The sequence below is a fragment of the Schistocerca piceifrons genome, chromosome 4 (genome assembly GCF_021461385.2).
Source record: "Schistocerca piceifrons isolate TAMUIC-IGC-003096 chromosome 4, iqSchPice1.1, whole genome shotgun sequence".
Taxonomy (NCBI): domain Eukaryota; kingdom Metazoa; phylum Arthropoda; class Insecta; order Orthoptera; family Acrididae; genus Schistocerca; species Schistocerca piceifrons.
This window is the reverse complement of record NC_060141.1, coordinates 169,075,205-169,090,884: the sequence shown is the minus strand read 5'-3', so window position 1 is coordinate 169,090,884 and position 15,680 is coordinate 169,075,205.

Sequence of the window (15,680 nt, the reverse complement as noted above, 5' to 3'; positions counted from 1 at the left end):
CCTCCTACGTATATCTCGCGAGGAGAGCATGAGGATAAAATCAGAGAGATTAGAGCCTCCTCAGAGGCATATCGACGGTCTTTCTTTCCACGAACAATACGAGACTGGAAAAGAAGGGAGAACCGATAGAGGTACCCAAGGTAACCTCCGCCACACGCCGTCGGGTGGCTCGCGGAGTATGGATGTAGATGTAGAAACCATTTACTGAATGCTTTTTCCAAAATACAGAGTTTCGACACAAGACAGAGAATTTAGTGACTCTATAACTTGAGCAGGCGGTGATCCTCACACAATTTTTGTTTTGAAATATCGTTGGAACTTTTGCGATAATAATTCTACTTCGTCTCCTACCAAAGGCTTAACTCAAACCGAGATGCGTCAATTTCGACTTTATTTTTATGCATGTTCAACAACAAGCTATTCGACACTCAAGAAATGTGGGAAACTTAAGGAAGGCTTAGCTGTAAACAGCCTTGGAGAATGGTGTGAACCGAAGGTGTAAACTGGGCGAAGGCTTTTGCTATTTAGTGGTCTGCTGTAAAATACTAATCAGTTATCAGTGAAGGAAAACGAACTGAACGACGAGCGCTCCCGAGTTAAATTACTACTCTGAAAATCCCTGAACGATCACTATACAACCGAGTAATATGGTCTTCGATAAACAGTGCAACTCCTCGAGAAAAACCATACCGCATGTTTGTTCGCCTCAGTGTCTTCCGTTTGGACATCTCTTGATGCTAAATGAACATAGATTGAAACTACATGTCACCTACTGTACATACGCTGGCGAATGAAGCGAAACACGTGTACCACAAGACTGTCAGCGTACCTTCTGGGCAGTTCAACTTTCCGCTAGGTGCGTGTAAAAAATAGGACCAAAGTTGATCACAAGACAGATTCACCACTCCTGTTCGAATATGAATTTTAACTAAAGTGAACTAATTATGATGTAATATATTAAGTTCCCTAATTCCGAACAAGGCACCTATTTATATGGATGTCTTTATACACAGAGCGTAGAGCAATAACTTTTGCCTATACTTTGCTTTTACTCTTTGCAGCTTCTGATTTCGTTGTTTTACTATTTGGATCTTCAATGAAAACACAAAGCAGTGTTTGGCACAGAATATTTGACGATCGCTTTGTACAATGTGCAGTTTTCTTCGTGCATATCATAGCATTTCTAATACCTCAATGATAATCTTTGTACTCATAAACAAACCAGGTATCAATGTTGGGCATCGCATAATACTAGCTCGACAGGGTCCTAGTTATACGGCTTTACCTTCCGGTGAATGAGGTGGAACATGTTTTGTGTCTATGACTGCCTGCACAGCATGGTGTTTTGTTTATATTATTGATTATGGTAATGAAACGAAAGGAGACTGAACGAGGTGCTGGGTTCTGGCTCATTTCTGCTAAACGGTGTGACGGGAAATATCCGAGCATAATGTCACCAACTGACGAAGTGCCACGTTTCTTGTGCAAAACTATCTCAAATTTAACCCTGGGCTTTGGTGCACAGTTTTAGAAGGCATAAACAGCACTTGGAGAGCTCAAGCAAGCATATCCGTCTAACGTAGCTCAGCGTTCTCTTTGAAGCAGTATAGTGATCACACCAAAGGATGCTGGATTGCATTAACTAGGTATGTTTGCGGTGGTACTTGATATCGAGCTGCTTCTTCTTTTTTTCTTCTTTTTCGTCTTCTCCTCTGCCTCCTCCTCCTTTGAATATTCACTTACGTAAACTGCACTTCGGAAATTCAAGCAGGACGAATCACATTTCACTTGGATTCACTGTTTGAACAAGCAAGCATAATACTTTTCTTCAAAATCTGATAACTGTATTTAATCTTTTGATGCATATAGTTAAGACGTTATACTTCTATGAAAGAATCAACTGAAGCATTTCCGCGTAGAAAAATGAAGACATTAGAAGAAAAGGTCGAAACGACGATTTACAATCACAATTTTCCCTTTCCCTTGGATTATGACGCCCTGATTCTTGTCATACGTCTGGAAAACTTAAGATTCCCAGCACAACAAAAGGTCAAGCTATGTTCGCACGGAGATGTTACACCCAGTTTATTCATGTGAAGGAGGAAGCTCATGCGAGCAACAGTTTCACGAGTAAGTACTGTCATTCGAGTATCGACCGTTACACACCGGCATTCGGGCCTCACAGATAGGCTGTCCAGTACACCATGCCCTCATGCTGAGTGAGAACACTACACTGTTGAATATCCATCTATCCTCCTCCGTTTATTCCTGTCTCTCAATAATCTCATTATTAATTTATACAGCGGAATCGCCAGAATTTAATTTGGCTTGTCATTTTGTTTTGTGTCTTTAATAGTTAGTGTCTGCTGAACGGGTTACAACTGACCGCATAGTTCTCTACTAATACAGCGCCACAGACCTCTTCGCTAACAGGCAAGCTGTATTTTCTCACTGAAGAGTTTATAGCAGTGCTTTGTTGACTGATGCCTACAGCTGTGATGCGGAGATGTACACAATTTATTGCACTGACTCCTTCTGCCAGGTACGATTAACACTATTTTTATAGGTGGTGGCATAATCAAGTCACTCAAGGCTCAGTTATCAGCATCACAGAATGTACTGCCTTTACTTCCTCACAGGACACCCATCTTAGCGTAGCACTGTGTGTGCAGGCGAGGTGGTATGCGTGCTCTGGAACTGGAGGCCTCTGCCATCGGTAGAGTCCACGCAGAACAACGCGGGCAGTAGACGCGCAGTGGGCAGGGCAGTAGTGGGGAGAGCAGTATTGGTGGGGGTTACGGGCAGGCACTGTAGAGGAAATGCGGAGCACTGGAGTCGAAGAGCCGTTCTAAACTGAAGCCTGTGCTCAATTTTTTTTTTGTAAATATTAAGTGGAGCTCCTCTATGCCCAAACTTGCATGGTCACCATTCAAAAATATCTGTCTCTTGGCTATTGTTTTATCTAAAAAGAATTTCACTGACAATGCAGCACTTTATTTTCGCCTGGTTTGTTAACAACCACTTGTAACTTCCAAAGAAACGCCATGAACGGCGAATTTTGAGTAAAACCAACACATTTCTCTTGTTGGCATGTTAAAATTTGCTTCTTGTGCCAAAACACAGAGCAGTTTACAAAATGTCGCATCACTAACACGTTACGCAGACCCAACTGTGAGAGAATTCTGGAGCGGTAGCTCATGAAAAAGCACATCCTCAGTACAAAATAAACGTGTGATGTCTTCACTTATGTGTTCCAAAACCGACAGCATTTCTTGTTTCACCAGTTGTCGCTGGCCCTTGAAAATTACATTCTTTCATCGAAAAAGTCTGTAGGTTCAAAAATGTGTGTGAAATCTTATGGGACTTAACTGCTAAGGTCATCAGTCCCTAAGCTTACACACTACTTAACCTAAATTATCCTAAGGACAAACACACACCCATGCCCGAGGGAGGACTCGAACTTCCGCCGGGACCAGCCGCACAGTCCACGACTAAGTCTGTAGGTAATGGAATAACACAGTACATAGTGAAGTTTTGCGCCATATGACAATACACTCTCCTCTTTGCTTGCTATAATTTTCCAAAATCTCTTTTTGATATCTCAAACCATTTGTCGAATATGAGGAAAGTTGCGGATATTTTACACTGGCTATATCACTGGCGCGGCGCGATCGCCAATGAGTGTGCTGCATTAGATCAATTTTCTCGATATTGGGGACAGATAGAGACCTGCGCCCAAGTGTAAAGAAAAATTCGATATGTTGGCTAAATTTCATATTCAGCAACGTATTATGTAATATGCTCCAAACGCAAAAACACAGCGACCCCTACTTTTCACTGTTAACTTTTTCGAATTTCACGCACTCTATTACTTCCTTGTAAATATCACAGTAACTCTGGTGGTGGTGGTGGTGGTGGTGGTGGTGGTAAGTTCCTGTGGGACCAAATTGCTGAGGTCATTGGTCCGTAGGCTTACACATTACTCAATCTAACTTAAACTTACGCTAAGGACAACACACATACCCATACCCGAGAGAGGACTCGAACCTCAGACGGGGGAAGCCGCGCGACCCGTGGCAAGGCGCCCCAGACCACGCGGCTACATGACCGGTAACGAAATGATGGGCGCATCATCATGAACCTCACATAAAGCTGCAAGTAAGCCAAAAATGAATTTTTTTTTACCGCATTGTTTCCATAAAATCGTTTGAGAAAGATTGCAGGGCGTGTGTCGACCGGCCGAGAGGTGGCAGACACTATCGCCCTCCCTTCCAAACAAGCGAATGAACTCGCTCAGCGCTGTCGACGAAAATTGGTCACTGCGTATCCACCACCGTAACTTGGGCGGACTTCTAGCACAGCTACGAGAAATGTTACCTATATGGACAGGCCGAAGCTGTCCAGTCAACGAAGGACAATTACAGGAAAAGATTTACGCTGTCGCACAACTTTTGTACAGATGTTGGGGAGGGTGTAACGAAAAGGTGGGAAGAGATGTTTAAAACTCCCTTTTTATGTTTCTCTGGAACATCTGGAAAACCGCAGCTTCTAGCGAAAATGTTGTTCAGCACAAAATTAAACGGCTCCTACTCAATTTTCATCTGTGGGATTAATAGTTTCCGTCTTGCGGGGGATGGAAAAATCGCCAATTACCCTCCAGTCGAAATTTTTGGTCTTCGTTGATTGGATAAAGGGAAGGAACCAGTCGAATTGAGTCTACAACTGCCTACTGCTTCCTTTCTCCTGTCTTAAGCTTGTCCTTACCACGCCATTTTCCCCGTCATCTCCTGTTATAAGTAAAGCACAGTGGCAGCTCTGAACCACAGAGAAGCCAGCCTCCCTATGGGACTAGGTTGGAAGGCCGCAGCGTGCCAACCCCACTACCTAACTACCTTGCACGGCCCTCTTACAGTGGCCAGGTGAATTTTCCCAGTTATTGCTAGTAATTAGAACAGCCTCCTCGGATCAAGGTCAGATACACAGAAGACGAATCCAGCAGTGAGAACGCTAAGAATAAATGGATTAATAATAGAATTAAGGTACCAATATGGAATGTCAGAGGATTAGCAAACAAAGAAGAGTTGTCACTAACTTGAAAGAAGGCACAGTTACATATAGCTTTCATAACAGAAACAACGAAATAGCTATAAGATAACAAGCATGTAGAATATTTGGTTTTATATACAGGAACAAGGAAACAGGAAGAGCACGTAATGGGGTTGTCATCTACATACATGAGAGACACGAAATAGAGCACGGTTATATAAATGACAGAATTACAGTTTTAACTGTCAAAGAAAATAAACAAAATTTGACTGTACTACAGTTTAGGCAACAGAGAAAAGAAAACGGAGAAGTCTGTAGATTTCCACGCCAAAGTGCAATTAGTTCTGGACACGTACAGTTATGGAAATCAGTATAAAGGCAAGTATTTGAAGGAAAATTAACATTGTCTACTGCAACAGTTGTGTTAGTGACAGTGCATATAGTGTACATAAACCATGACTGTGACGCTGTCATGCGGAAAACGGTTATCATGTGATGAAAACGTAAAAATCAGTGCGTAGAAGGAAATGGGACAGTTTAATCGTCAAACCGCGAAGAAGTTGAATCGTTCAAGTACAGTGATTGATAATTTCTTTAGATTGGGTGCACGATATGGACAGAACGAAAAATATAGACTAGGTAGAAAAATATTTGAGTTATCGAAACGGTTTCTTTTGCGCAAATCAAGGGCTCCATGCCGTTATTCTTCTAAACTTGCTGCTGATTTACAGCTGTGAGTAAACGTGTACCACAAGTTTTGTCAACTGACAAAGATCTTGCATTCAAGAAACGACTGCATAAACCTATTTTGCCACCCAAATATAATCAAGCTAGAGTGGAGTTGGGTGAAAAACTTATGTCAGGGACTTCAGAATGGGATAAAGTAATTTTCAGTGATGAGAAGTAGTTTAATTTAAACGGGTCAGATGGATTTCAATATTACTAGCACGATCTGAGAACAGAGCAGCACGTAAGAATGACGAAAAATTTTGGTGATGGAAGTGTTATGATTTGGGCAACAACCTGCGATAAATGTAAATCGAATATTGGCTAAACACTAGAGTGAACTCTAATATGTACACTGAGATGTTAGACAGAGAATGGAATAGAATGTATGAGGACCTAGGGAACGAATGTTTAAGTTTTCAACAAGATAATGCATCTTTGTATGTTTCTGCTACAACCAAAAAGTGGTTTGAAGATAGAGATGTACATGTCGTGTCCTGACTTGAACGTAGTCCGGATTTTAACCCCGTGGAAAACCTTTGGGGAATACTTGGAAGACGTACTTATCACAATGGAAGGAAATTTGAAGCCATATATGAGCTGAAAAGTGTGATACGGAAAGAATGGGAGACAATTTAACTGCAAGAACTACAAACACAAACAAAATCAATGCCGAAGAGAATATCTGAGGTAATTATGAGGTTGGATAAAGTACTAAAAATGCAATAACACAGTAGGACAGTGAGTGCCTTTATACCAATTTCCATTCAGGAAATGCAAACGCCTTATTTTGTTAACAAACCAAACGTAATTAATACTTTCTGCCACCAAAAATATGTCCATGAATTTTATTTTATTATAAATCCAGGCACAGGACATGGATGTTTGTTAGTCAGGTTATTAATTTCACCCAACGATGATCCTCTTCTTAATCACTGAAGATGGTCATCGTTAATCAAAATGAATACTCTGATTAATAAAGATTCGTGGTCTGTGGCTGGATCATTGGAGATCATTAATGCGACGATGTTACAACTCTTGAATTTCCATAAATACACATGGTGAACTGGAAGATTTAAGTATCTTATTGATTACACTGTAATTAATGAATAAGTGGAAGGCAAGGTAAGAGATACAAGAGTGTACAGGGGATAGGCAGTGAAATTCGGACCATTTCTTGGTGATATATCAAATATAAAAGTACACCAAATGGAGGAGAGAAAAAGTTGACAGAACAAAATATGAAAGAGGAAATCTACAAAATATATCTACTACATGAACATAACATACAAGAGCTATACCGCAGAGGACTTAATGAATAATTAGAGCAGAAGGAACAAGGAGGAGACATAGACAAGGAATGGAAAAGTACAGAAACTGCAGTTATGAAAGCAGTTGAAGAAGACTCAGGAAAAAGTTAAGATGGAAGAAGAGAGTGAAGATCTGGACACCAGAATTAACGATAGAAAACAAAGGTGATTGTGGTAAGTATCTCAATGAACGATCGGAAGAGAATCATCAAATTTACAAACAAAGAGAGAAACGTAACGGACGGAGCAGTGAAAAGAGATCATCAGGAGTCTTGGAATAGACTTACAGGCGTACTAGAAGACAATATTAACGGAAGCCACATGATAGCTTACAAAACAATGAAAATAATCAAGCAGAAAAAGAAGTTATTCAAATAAATAACATTCAACAAGCAAAGTTGATAGACCATTACAGTTATTTGTGTAAAGAAAAGTGTTACACAGATAATAAAGAGGATAAAATTAAAATTCGACATGTATACGCTTTGTGTATGGCTGAACTACGATAACCTTCTACTCCACAAAGAATAGAAAGCCTAAGGTATGGATGGCATAAAAGCAGAACTGCTAAAATATGAGGGCATTGGTTGGTTGGTTTTGGGGAAGGAGACCAGACAGCGTGGTCATCGGTCTCATCGGATTAGGGAAGGAAGTCGGCCGTGCCCTTTCAGAGGAACCATCCCGGGATTTGCCTGGAGTGATTTAGGGAAATCACGGAAAACCTAAATCTGGATGGCCGGACGCGGGATTGAACCGTCGTCCTCCCGAATGCGAGTCCAGTGTCTAACCACTGCGCCACCTCGCTCGGTATATGAGGGCATTCTACTACAAAACAGACTGCTACATTTATTTAAATGTGTTGGAGAAATAGAGCAATATCAAAAGCATGGCCTCAAGCAAAGGTAATACCACTGCTTAACAAATATCACAAGTGTCAAAAAAAGGAGCAATAATTGCGCCAATTATTGAGGAATCGGCTTACTGGACCCCGCATACCTAGATTATGCAAGAATTTCCTGGAGGGCAGTACATTCGCGCCTTTTGTTACGAATACGTCGACAATTTACTGACAAGGGCTGCTTCCTTTGTGTAATGCACTCCTCCGACTATCAAGGACCTTCCCACAATTACCCATTCGGTAATTCGCAGGTCCAGAAATCTGCAGCCAGGACCATCAAAGAGGCGACGAAACCTTTGGTTGAGACCCTTCACTCGGCTCCAAGTCAAAGGAGACCGATCAACACCGGGAACGACGCTGCAAATAACAAGCTTTGCTTGCATCCCGCGCGAGGCCAGCAGCCTTCACCACTTACGCCAGCGCCTGCATGAACCGAGGACGGCCCTGGAAACCATGCGACAGGCGTCGTTGGTGCCGAAGTGAGCCACAACTTGCAGACGAGTGCAGCCTGCACGCTCAGTACCCGCAGGCAAGGTCTCCTCCACATCTCAGATGATGTCCCCGGTAGGCACACCGAGTGTAAATCGGCTTTCTTGCCGGCCCTGAACGCTATTTCCCAAAGTGTTTCCACAACGCGCCTAACATTGGAGCTCCCAATAACCAGAAAACCCTGATCCTGTGTAGCTGCTCCGTCCCTGGTGGAGGACCGGCTAGCTGTGCACTCACAGCGCGAATATGAGTGACCAGACAACGTGACGGGTTCTCCATCCCCACTACACCCCAAGCCAGTAGCCTGAAGACGGCTGGCCGCAGCCAAAAAACGCACTCAGCTGTTCCCGAACTGCGGCCAGCCAGCCCCTGCGTCCACACACAGCAAGCACACATCCTACTCATTCCAATATTACAAAGTGGCTATAAAAGCACACATCCTAGCAGGGCTACCTTAAGAAGTCAGATTAAAAGCAGAGACAGAAATTTAGACATGCAACTTGCAACTCTTCTGATGTATCACCAAAGGAGGCTCACGCCCTAATGAGGTCGATAAGAGATCGAATATTTATAAGTAAACAAATAATTGAAAGTAGAGAGTGTAATTGGGAAACCAATTTCTCATTTACTGGTTTATCAAGCCATTCGATAATGTTGAGAGAAAAACAGTGGAAAATTATAATGCACGGATAATATCCACAGCACCTAATAATATTTTTGAATGAGTCTGCACAAACACAAGACTTTTAAGATAAAAATGGTACTCTAGCACAGCCATAACCACAAAAGAGTTAGGTAAGGTTGTAGCATTTCACTCAAACCTTTTACGATTTAGTTAGATGATGCAATCTGAAGGAGGGAGAATTTTAAAAGAAGAAGTAAGGTTAACAAAATGTCCCACTTGGATTGCATTTCATATGCAGACAACGCCACATTGCTGGTGGAGAATTAAGGTGATTTACAAAGGGAAATATATTTATTAAATAAGATTTGTGGAGGCTACCATCGGACGATTTCGGGAAAGAATACAAAATTAATGGCTTTCAAACGAAAACGCCATGAGAGAAGAAAAACAGTGATTAATAATAGAATAACAGACCAAGTCAAACATTTCGGTTGCAGCGTCACATATGGGTATGGTGAAAGCATTGAGAAGAATTTAGCAAAGGCTGAGTATACATGTGGAAGAATAAACAGACATCTAAAAAGTAACACGAGGAAAGAAATAAGATTGATATTTTTTAAGGCAATACTTCCAGTACTTGTTTGCAGAAGTCAATCATGACCTATAAATAAACGCCAACGAAGTCGCATGCACGCAACAGAGATGAGATTTGTAAGAGCAATGAAGGTATGATACATAAGAATCGACAGATTTCGAAATTAGCAAATTGGAGAAGAAATGAATATATTTAATATCCCCAATAAAATGAAAGAAAATAAGAGAATGTGGAACAAACATATCGAAAGAATGTGTGGAGAAAGATTACCTATGCAGATAAAAAGATGTAACCCTGTTGGGAGAAGTCACGGATGAGCAATGAAGCGATGGGTACCATAACAGGCAAAACTGTAACAGTGACAACCGAATAGTGCAGATGGCGAGATACGGAATGATTATTGCGTCAAGAAGAATTTCCTTTAGTCAATGATGATGACTGCTCTTAACAAATGGGTTCACGGAACTATAACAATAAACATTTTCACCTTTGTTTTAGCACTTACCACTAGCTGTCGGCTAGTATATATATGTGATCTAGGTTAAAGTCTTGATTTAGCACAGAACTGTTCTTTGATATTTATCCATCCCCATAAATTAATGCGTCTCAATAAATCACGGTACACGTCAAGAAAGGAGCTCTTAATGGTGAATGAACCCGCTAATGAAGTATGTTGCGAAAGAGTTAAAGCTCACAAGATTTTTCGAATGAATCTCAGTCAAGAGTACGTCATCCCGATCACTACACAGAGTCACATCTCCGCTGAGATGTCACAACAGACCCACATCCAGTAAATTAAATCAGGCGTAACGGATGCTTGACCCCCGCACATGCCGAAGTTCGGACAGCGAAGGACACCTAATGGGGCGCTATGCAACTGTGGGATGGCAGAAATTTTGAATCAAACTTGGAGAGGTTCTGTATCTGGTGTAGGTCTCTCTGGAGTATCCGCTGTAGTTGTCACGTAACAGTATTCTGAAACCAGGCGGCGAACAGTGAGTATTATACCGTTGCCATCGACTGTCACAAAATAACGCCGATGGAGCAGCTAAATAAAGGAATAAAAATTTTCACGTACGACAGCAGCGCCGTCTCCGGCGTTCCGCGCCAAGTGACACTCCCCACCGTGCGGATCTGATCACAGCGTGACGCACCAGCCCGTTGCTCGGACAATACGACAAGTGGTGTACCGTTCACGAGCGACCCAGGAAAGAAGTCCGAGAAAATTTTTGTGCCATTCGGCACTTCAGACTAGTACGTCAGTACCATCTGCATGCAGCGCTGAGCACGAAACCAAATTGAAACCTTACGAAGTAAAGATACTGCATCGACTGACCACATAATTCTGTTTATTTTTTGACACAAGCACATTCTACAATACACTCACAGCCGGTTTCGGCCTTCAATGACCACTTTCAGATGCCACAATATGAAAAAAAGAGAGAGAGAGACTATAATACGATCTTAAACCCTTTAAAAATTTTTGCCAAATCTACTTGGGTGTTACACAAGTACAATTAAAATATATGTGGTTTATATCTATTGGTCGTGGGCAGCATCTGGTGAACGAAACAGACATACAGTTATGTGCTCGTCGAATGTGATGTGTTAGCAAGTAATTAATAATTAGTTCTTTGAGTAGTGTCACTATTCTTGCTTTTCTAAAAAGCGTTTTCTTTTTGTTATGACCATTTAAGTAACACTTTTGCCACTTCCCCATCTCATATCATATGTACTTTTTACTTCCTGTAATATAATACGACATTAGAACTTCCATCACACAAAATTAGTACAACTTAGAATAAAAAATAAAAAACAAGTTGGAATTTGTTTTGACACTAAAATACAAAATGAAAAATTAGTACAATTTAAAAAGGAACATAAATAAGGTACAATTTAAGGAACACAACTTACGAAAACACAGTATCATAAATGGACCTATATAATGTACGAATACGTTTCTCCGAGAAAACGGAATGAATATGAATTGTGGTAGAGCAGTTTTTTTTTTTTTTTTTTGCTTGAACGTATGTATGCATGCATGCATGTATGAAGGATACTGTCATGTAAAATACAGACACTGTATAAACGCATAAATTGTGATAATCCATTTACCATATTGCATGAAACATGTCACAGCTCCGAATGTGCTGCTCTACTTGAATGAGTCATGCACACCCGCCAGTAGCAAAGCTAAAGCGCTAGACAAATTGTAAAATAGAGATGTGGCGTTTTTCGTGCACGTTGAGGTACTTCACAAGTATTTTTCAGTGACAAACTAAAAATTGCCCTTTTTTTTCCTTGTGTCATTTTTCTTGCCAGGGTGCGAAATATAGAACCCATAAAATAGGCGAATGTTACAAGGAAAGCTCTACCAATTTTTTAATAAAATAAAAACTTACCGATATAATTGGCAGAAGTTTTTTTACGCGTTTCAGGATCTCGTTTTTCCCATCGTAGCCTCTGAAGTTGGCCAGTGTAGGACAAAACAGGCTGTGACAGTATAACAGAATATGTCTAAAACCAATAGAAGTTCGTAATGAATCAGTCACTTCCTCCTGAATATCGTTTTTTTTCCATTTGAGATACTGTTGTTACAGCTTCAGTACTGCGATGTCCATTGTAGTCTATGAAAGGTGGGGAGGTCGATTCTGAAATGTTTTCTCTGATGAACCATGGCTGCATTTACAGGGATACGCGAACTCGCAGAACAATCGACAGCGACGTTTGGAAAATCCCCATCGCTGCATTATGTGAAAACAATACAGAGTCCAATTACTGCAACAACAATTACTGGAAAGATCTTTTTCTACGAAACTTCACCTTCTGATGCGTATGTGAACAATACACTGCAACCTTTTTTTTTTCAGAGAACTATCTAATAGAATAGAAAGACCTATGGTTATTTCACGTAGAATAATGCAAGATGACACACCGGCAATGTGTCTATGGCAGTAGTACGACAAGGTTTGATGACAGATAGCCACTAGTTTCCACCTAACGCCGAAGGCTGCGTTTGCGTCCTACATGAAACACCCTGCGCACTGGGTTATCTTTCATATTGAAAGTGTGCTGCCCAGTTTTGCTCCATTATCTGAAAATTCACTCGCCAGAATTAAAAACGCGCACGTAGGAAGTCCCGACTTCTTCCTATATCCAAGAAGGTTATAAACCGCGAATCAAACCTCTACCACCAGCATGGAGAACTGCCACTAGGCGTTAGTCGGCGCGTACAGTCCCCAAGATGTCTGGATGTCGAACTGGTCATTTTCATTCCAAAAAGGCTCCTTCAGAGTCGAGAATCCGACCGTGAAACTGATGGGTTTCACCCGCTTTCACTGACAGTCCGTCAGGTGCAAACTAAATTGTATCACGCGAGAGAGGAAGAGCTACTATTACGAGGGTTGAATGAAAAGTAATGCCTCCACGTTCGTTAATTGGGTTTGGATGGGAATATTTTAATAAATCCAACGCAGAAATAATCCTTAGAATGTTATCTTTAATTACCAACGTTCACTTTTACACATAATCACCAGCCATTTGGATACATTTCTGCCAACGACGAACAAGTTTTCTGAAGTCGTCACGGAAGAAGTCGAAACCTTGTTTTCGCAACCACAGTCTCTCAGATCTCTCAACGTCTTCATCAGAAGCATAACGATGTCCCATGACAGAATGGAGAAAGGCGTCACCTTCATTTTCGTAACGCGAGAGGAGTTACTAGAAAATTTCAAGTATCTGCGCTTTCATTTCAGGAGTCAGCATCTGGGGTACCCATCGTGCACAGATCTTTCGACAGCCAAGCAAAACAAAAACGTGACCCACACGTTCTTGTGAAATGCAGATTGTTCTTGCAGTTTATCTCTGAGTGATACGAGGATCGTCCTGAATCAATCTGTCAACATTTTGCTTGTGAAACTCGATGGTTGGTGTCACATTACGTCCAACTCTTCGTCACGCAGGTCAGATGTTCCCGCCACAATATCTTTAAACTTACTCGCCCAGTACTCATATCAACACAATCACCATAAACTGTTTTCATTTTCTGATGAATCTCCTATGGGGTGACACATTCTGCTTTCAAGAATTCAATGACTGCTCGTTGCTTAAATCGGATTAACCGGCCGTCTGCGCAGGGTTCCATACTTTTACTAGTAACAACACAACAGCTGAATGCTAAGGCTTCCCGCCAACTGGAGCTGTAGAGAAGAGGCTACGGACCAAGCCAGTACCTGCCCCATACCAATGCTGCCAACTGTTGAAGAGTTACGAAGGTGGAGGCATTACTTTTCAGTCAACCCTCGTACGATGGCGAGGTTATTCACGCCATGACTGCAACAAGGTGGCCCAAACGGTGCCACATATCATACACGACAACTCCTTGCACGTTTTCGCCGCATCCCTTTAAGATCTGCGTCACGCTGCGAACCAGTGGAGTGAACGGAAAGTCCGCCACTCAACTTTTAATTTATTATTTTTCCTTCATTTTAATTGTGTCAACTGTGGGTTCTTGGTGAAACATTGTAAATTAACTAAACAAACACTGTTTTTTGCCTTGTTTCACAAATTTATTTATTAATGTTACTGCATGGGTTGTAAGCCTATTTTGAAGTATTTGAAACCTAGGTTTCATTCCATTTCAAGTACTTGAAAATGGGCTTATAATCCAAAACCTAGGCTGTGCAGTAACATTAATAATAAAATTTGTGGAACAAGGCAACAAACAGTGTTCGTTTAGTTATTATTTTTCTATTTCACTGGCTGTAATTGCTACTGTATCAGAACGGTATATTTCATTCCGATTGTCTCACAGCGGCAAACGCTAAATAATAATAACGACAGGGCAATTTTTACCGATTCCACAGACGCCACAATCCAGCACGTGTGTAACAGCATCATACGAACATCGTCTCCGGCAGCTACTGAAGGGCTTTACTAAGTATTTGAAATACACTGATCGGCGAAGTCGACATGCATGAAAAGATGCAGGTTGTTCGCAATAATGTTCTCGTAGTCTACAGCCTTCAATTATTATCACATGTTCCATGGAACCCCAGGTGAATTTCCCCCACACCATAACACTACCTCAGCCGGACTGCGTCCGCGGCGCGATGCATATTTCGAGCAACCGTTCTCCTGGATTAAGGCCCCTCCAGTTTTGGCCATCTACCTAAAGTAACAGGACAGATGATTTATTCGATCAGAAGACACGTCTCCATTGATCCACGATCCAGTCTCCATGATCTCGTGCGCACTGCAGTCGCAGTTGACGATGTCACTGGGTCACCATGGGAAGACATGGAAACCGTCTGCTGCTGAGCCCCACGTTCGAAACGGTTCTCCCGGCTCCAGCACTGTACACTGTCTAATGATTTGTGATAGATAATCGTCTATCATGTTTTACACAGCGAGTAAGCTCTGACCTCGACGTTCTGTGATGAGGTGTGGACGTGCAACACCTTATCGCCTAACCGATCTTCAGCCACTTTCTGTAGATGCTCATGACAGTAGCACGGCTACTGTTGACTACCTTCGCCGTTTCAGAGATGCTCGTTCCTTGGCGAATGGTGATAACAATCCGAAGTTCGGCAAAATCGGTGTAGTGGATTTCCCCATTAACGGCCGTGACGTCGCTAGAATGTTTCCCCATTCGTCTCTCCTCCGTTTATATACTTTTCTTATCGCGACACGTGGGCGCAAAGCCACCAGAGGACATTTCTTCTCACGATGGGCATTGGTCATAATGCTTCGATTCCGGAATAATTGATTTCTAATAAAAGTTATCGTAAGTAAAGTAAAAAAACACGTTCCATTGTTTTGTAAGAAGTGCGGCGATATAGGTCTGTAGTTTCGTGCCTGTACGTCGCATTACCCGGTCTAAAAGGGAATAACGTGTACCCTCTTCGGATTACAAGGTGGGTTTTGTTGCTCCAGCGACCGTCTATACATGGATACTAGAAGGAGGCACAGTCCTTCCACGACAAGAACTCT